General features: G+C 41.6%; 1 protein-coding gene across 1 annotated transcript in view; it reads right to left on the reverse strand.

Annotated features, from left to right (window-relative positions):
- The window catches only part of loxl2b (lysyl oxidase-like 2b), a 64,796-nt gene extending 60,333 nt beyond the window's left edge, over window positions 1-4,463 (reverse strand). Inside the window, exon 1 of the mRNA XM_060906665.1 lies at window positions 4,394-4,463. The gene's annotated coding sequence lies outside the window, so the exon portion shown is untranslated. The remainder of the gene's footprint in view (window positions 1-4,393) is intronic.
- Between the last annotated feature and the right edge of the window lie 2,119 nt (window positions 4,464-6,582).

Consider the following 6,582-nt stretch of genomic DNA (forward strand, 5'->3'; position numbering starts at 1 on the left):
ACCTCCAGTGGGTCAGAACAAGTGGATGTGGGTGTCTTTGTAAAAACTGTTTTGATTGGCTATTATGGTCTCAACATTGATGTTTTGACCAATAACAATGTAGATAACACAAATTTTACATCACATTCAACGAGATTTAAACGAGACTAAAGATGGCAACTTACAAATAATGTGTAAACATTGTTGGAGTTAATAAAGTTTGAACAGCATGAAGGAACATACCCCAACCCCCTGAAATTAATAAAAAACAAATTCTCAACAGATTTGGCATAATATAAAAAGGTCGTTTTTTTTACTCAGAAAAAGCGGAAATCCGCCGAAAAGCGGAAAACTCTCATCCCTGCCTAGCTTGTGACCATGTCATGCATGCTAACGTGGAGAATATGAACATGCTATTTTGTAACAAATATCTTCGAACTAAAAGTTCATGTTTTACTTACAGCTTGTGAGCTGGTGGTCGATCGTCTTGACGGTACAGATCCAGGTATTAAAAACAACCTCGAAGCAAAACCACTACTGAAGGCACCGAAGTTTGAAAAGTCACTGTGGTTGAAATGATCAGAACACAGTACTAGCGTTGCATTATACTTCGCTGGTGGTGTTCAAAAGATAAATTCCAACCATTTCTTCTTCACCTCTTCTATCTTGGGCAAGAAATGCAACGTTGATGTCTTACTGCCACAAATAACACAGGCACGAACTTGTTCAGACATGTTTTCAGCTTGCTGTCAGGTCCTCTTCGTTAGCTACTGAGGAGATGGGCTCTGCTATCTCTCCTCGCGCTTAAATCCGAACTTTCTTCCCGTGGGTGGTCGCAAGCCAAGGTGGGCGAGGCCATGAATACTAATTTTCGAAGTGACGTAAATTCGTAGGGCTTTTTCAGATCTGCTCGTTTTTCCGACTATTTTCTTTCATAAGCTAATACAGGGAATGGGAGTAGAATTACATTTTCACATGCAGCATGCATATGCAACTCGGCATGAACTATGGTATTTCAAAAAGAGACAGTATTAAACGTTTTTGGTGGAAGGAAGGGCACCTTTAAATAATATGGGTCAAAACCAGACATGTCTATCTTCTCTTTGTATTGAATCTTCCCTCGACCGTTCAAATTGTGGTAATACTGAGAAAATTCAGCATTGTTTACAGACACGCTTTCAGCGGCTGCCATCCTAGTTGCTTTGTACGGTATATCCACCTGTGGCAGCGGGGGCGTGGTCAAGCGTCAGTCTGTGACCAGAGGGTGGGGTCAGGGAAGGTAAGCAGAATCACTGCACCTGATGTTGGTTAATCTGTGTTTGTGTGTCTTCCCCAGTGACCACACCCTATATAAGGAAAGAGAGAGCAGAGGAAGGAGGCTCTCTCCCTGACCTGAGGACTCATGTGTGTGTGTCTGAGAGAGTGACTTTACTGAAAAGTACTAAATAAAAAGAGTTTTCTTGGGGAACTTGGTTCTGGCCTGCCGTCTTTTCTGTGCTCCACCCCTACGAACTGCTATACCACCATCATGGCAGACGCTCATGACGTAGCACATTTTGATCACGTGGTTGCTATATTTGTTTACTAAGTCAGATAACCTCAGTCATTTCTTTGAATTCACATGGGAAAAATGACTTTTCCTGATTGAAAATTTTATAGAATACCTAAAGAAGCTACGCGTCGAAAAGCACGGTTAACCAGAATTCGCCGTCAAAATTTTACACAGACAGATAATACGCGACTGTGTTCTACACACTTCAGTGGTGGAGTGAAGTCTGATAATCCAAGTCACGAAGCCTACAACCCCTCTGTCTTTGTGTTTAGTCATAAAAAGTGCGAAAACCAAAAAACAAGGATAGGTCAAAGAACTGAAAAGGACGACTTTATTGAAGGATCAACTCCCAAAACAAAATGCAAACAATGCAGTGTAAGTAAACCGACATGTAGTACTTCCTGTTTTAGTGTTTATGTCAGTAGATCGAATGTAGCATTTGACCCTGTAGTTCTAACAGCTTCCTCTAAAGGCCTCTGCACGCTCTTGCGACAAGGCTTTCGCAGATAGCTTTTCGCAGACAGTTGTAATTTATCGTTGAGCGGGGAGTAATAGGCGTGCGCGATGTTATTCACCGGCACAACACAAGGGGGCGCGAAGTCGCTAGGAGTAGTTGGTGGGTGTGGTTAGTGGAGTGTTTATCCTCCGGTTACTTATAATGACTAGAACTTTTTTTTTTATAATGACTAGAACTGGAGTCGTATAGATGTACGTACTTCCTCAATCAACCGCTCTTCATGCTGCTCCATCTTCGCTCGTGTTTTTAAAAATGCCGGTCATGAAAACAAACCAAACCGGGAAAGTAGGGAAGCGGAAGTGCGTGTACAGCGGATGTAGAGTGGACCAATCAGAGCCCTCTTGTCTGCGACGCTGTCTGCAAGGCTTCTGCGGCGGTCACAATTTTTGGGAGGTGCGCGCAGAGCGTCTGCGAAGGTGGGGGGGCTACGCAGACACTGTCTGCGACGCTATCTGCGAGGACTGGCTTGTCAGCATAAATTGGTCTTGACAGCCCAAAGATTGTCGTAATCTGGTAGCATATGAGCTCAAATCAGAGTGAAGGAAATCAAAATCAACTTCAACTTAAAAAATAAATCTGACAGTCCTGGTGTGTTTACAGTACTGACTCGACTGAGTGAATTCCTTGCTTGTGTTCCCGTGCACAAAGCATTTTGTATTTTCTTCTGGCTTTCTCATCATAACCAGCACCCAGCAAAAACCATTTCACTGTGGGTTCGTCTCTGATCAGTGCCCATCTTTCTCAGCTCTTCTGCCAATCTTTCAACTTGTGCAGGTCAGTAATTGTTGGAATACCCGTGTTGACAGACGAAGAAAGCTGCTGATTCACTGTCACCCGAAGTAGAGATGCTCAAAGCGTTCGATACGATATTTACAAGCGCTTTTTTATTTACTGATTGATTTCTCGAAGTCCACAGAAAAGGCTTTGCAGGTTTCTTTAAGCTTTGGTTTAGTTAGTTTTGACACTTCTTTGAAGGTTTTAGGGAGATTTAAATTTGAAAGATTACTGTCAGTGTGCGACACCATGTTGTTTTAGTTTGTTTATATTTTGGCAAAAAAACAAGGCGCAAAGCATTATGGGTAATGTGAAAGTAGTCGATACGTCTTCGATCATTGATTACTTTTCTTCTAGTAGATAAGTGACATTACATCCCAGCACAGCACATGTTAATATTAAGCATCGGTCACAACCGGCTGTACGTGCTCCTACGGCCGGTCTACGTGCAAAAAACACAAGAAACGCACGGAGGGCGCGCATGTGACGTGCTGATTTTCGAGCTGTAAACTGGCCGCAGACCGGCCGCAGAGGTTCTTTGTCATGTCAAACAAACTCTACGGGCGCTTACGTTTTTTTCAGGTTGCAAGACAAACTTACGGCCAACGTGCGTCTTTCTCCACGAACAAAAAAAACGCAGCGATTTGGGAAACGCCAAAAATCGCACGGCCAAAAAATCGTACGTCCGGTTGTGACCTAGGCTTTAATATTAATGCTTTCAATAAGAAATAATACAGTGCTGTTTCGATAGTTTCTATATTAACAGCTCATTCACACACACACACACACACACACACTATGAAACATGCTGTTATTTAACAAAGACAAATGTGGAATTGTTTCCAATTCACATGACGTTTTCTGTAAGGAGACATTTATTTCATACTGATGGGAGGAGTCTCCACGGTCAGCGCTTTCAAACAGTCAGTAGGTTTTTCCACCATGGGAAAGTCCTCATTTACAGCGAATGTTTTGAAGCATCTGTTAAACACATTAGCTTCTGTTCTCACTTACGCTATCACATCTGTAAACAATCGTTCCTTCATTTTCTCTTGAATCTGATGATAAAAACAAGTGTAAACCACATCTTTAAACTTTCCCATGATGGCAAACTTTAAAGAACAGCTTTATTTCTGACTCGCACTGACACTGGAGACTCCTTCCAAAAAAAGATAACAAACAGGAGGGCATATCTGTCACTCTTTACAAACAGAAAGCTGCAATATAGAAACAAATAATTATTGTATAATAAAACAAGAAACTCACTGATGGCAATTAAAGGGTAAAAATAGTGTTTACATTTCTTCCACCAGTTTTCTTTAACATATCAAAAGACATATTGTAGCACCTCAATATAATCAGAATATGACTTTTTCGACCAGATCCTTCAATCCTGATACTTCCTGATACATCATCCTTTCTTAAAAAAAAAAATGTAGTTGAACAACTTTTACTCCATGCACTTTTGTATTAAACATGTTATTTTAACACAGCAATAAAACAAATACTGGATGATAAAAGTCATTTGTAAATAAATATTGAACTGAATCAAACCACTTTGTTGAACTCACTCTTTTTTGTGTCCGATGTGGCTTCAGGCTCCTCTCATCTGTTTCCCAAAAACTCCCTCAACTTTTGTCTGCAGTCCAGCTCAAATTCTGAGGTTGCCAGATTGTAGCAAGTTTTATACCTCCTTTTGGGCCTTGCTTCAGTTCTTTTTAAATGTTCCCTCCTGTACCTGCCTTCATGACTCGGAAATGTGTGGAGTATAGATGGATGAGTGACACTGAGATGATCCACAAAAAAAAAAAACCTTGCCTTGGTTTTATGTGTCAGATACAGTGAGGATACTCTGCAAATTCTGCAAATAAATAAAATGACTAGGTTCTACAATCAGTGCGGTACTAAAAACGGACTCGTGTAGAAATGAAACATTTCTACAATACCGTTCAAAAGTTTGGGGTCACCCAGACAATTTTGTGTTTTCCATGAAAAGTCACACTTTTATTTACCACCATAAGTTGTAAAATGAATAGAAAATATAGTCAAGACATTTTTCTGGCCATTTTGAGCATTTAATCGACCCCACAAATGTGATGCTCCAGAAACTCAATCTGCTCAAAGGAAGGTCAGTTTTATAGCTTCTCTAAAGAGCTCAACTGTTTTCAGCTGTGCTAACATGATTGTACAAGGGTTTTCTAATCATCCATTAGCCTTCTGAGGCAATGAGCAAACACATTGTACCATTAGAACACTGGAGTGAGAGTTGCTGGAAATGGGCCTCTATACACCTATGGAGATATTGCACCAAAAACCAGACATTTGCAGCTAGAATAGTCATTTACCACATTAGCAATGTATAGAGTGGATTTCTGATTAGTTTAAAGTGATCTTCATTGAAAAGAACAGTGCTTTTCTTTCAAAAATAAGGACATTTCAAAGTGACCCCAAACTATTGAATGGTAGTGTAAGTCAAAGTGAACTTGAAGTAATAGGATACTGTTTCCGATCAGTTTTACTATCATGATGACCGTATTTGGAGCTAACCCATGAGTTTGGCGTCGTCCAATCCTGTCATGTGATGGGTGGCTTTTGGACGAGCATCCGAGCAGAAATTCAGGCTCACACTTTGACCAGAAGTTTGACATCAGGAATTCTTTTATGATGTATGATTTTTGTCTGTGACAGCAAAATCAGGTCAAATACTGTACAGCGTAATGACATGGATATTCACCCACTCAGGGGTGGTACGGTGGTGTAGTGGTTAGCACTGTCGCCTCACAGCAAGAAGGTTCTGGGTTCGATGCGGGCCTTTCTGTGTGGAGTTTGCATGCCCTCCCCGTGTCCGCGTGGGTTTCCTCCGGGTGCTCCGGTTTCCCCCACAGTCCAAAGGCATGCAGGTTAGGCTAATTGGTGACTCTAAATTGACCGTAGGTGTGAATGTGAGTGTGAATGGTTGTCTGTATCTACCATATGTGTCAGCCCTGCGATGACCTGGCGACTTGTCCAGGGTGTACCCCGCCTTTCGCCCGTAGTCAGCTGGGATCGGCTCCAGCTTGCCTGCGACCCTGTAGGACAGGATAAGCGGTTACAGATAATGGATGGATTCACCCACTCATGGAGACTTTACATTCATGCCATAATTTTGAATGGATAGGTCCATGATTGAAGAATGGTTCGGTCTTTTTGTTTGTTACCTCGCCTGGGACAGAGTCCACCAGGAGGAGAGGTATTGTTTTCAGTGGGGTTTGTTTGTTTTTTGTTAACCATATTACGGGATAACGGCTGGACCAATCTTCATGAAACTTTCAGGATAGATGGGCATTGGTCTCAAATAGAACCTCAAATATTTTGAGGTTCATCCAGTCAAGGTCACCAAAAAGGTCAAAATCGTTTTTGCTGTGGCTACTGCCTCATATAGAGACGCTAGCCACTACGTCATCATGCTGTATGAATGTAAGAGTGTAACAATCACGCACTGCGCATGTGCAAACACACGTTCCAATTAAAATTGCCTGTGAGGGTATACAATTCGGTTCACCATTCGAAATAAATGGACTAGACTAAAGAAATCGCTTTCAAACATGTTTATGCTTATTACAGAGGGAAAGTGCGTTCCACTGAGCTCTAGTGCCGGGCCATTTCCAGGAAATAAGAGTTTGGGTCATGGTGACAGTGTGTGTATGTCAGCCTCGGTTTGGAGGTTTCAGTTTGGAAAACTGTAAGAGGTAAGAGTAGAATAATATAAAGTACAGACACT

This window comes from Neoarius graeffei, chromosome 24 (genome assembly GCF_027579695.1).
Source record: "Neoarius graeffei isolate fNeoGra1 chromosome 24, fNeoGra1.pri, whole genome shotgun sequence".
NCBI lineage: Eukaryota > Metazoa > Chordata > Actinopteri > Siluriformes > Ariidae > Neoarius > Neoarius graeffei.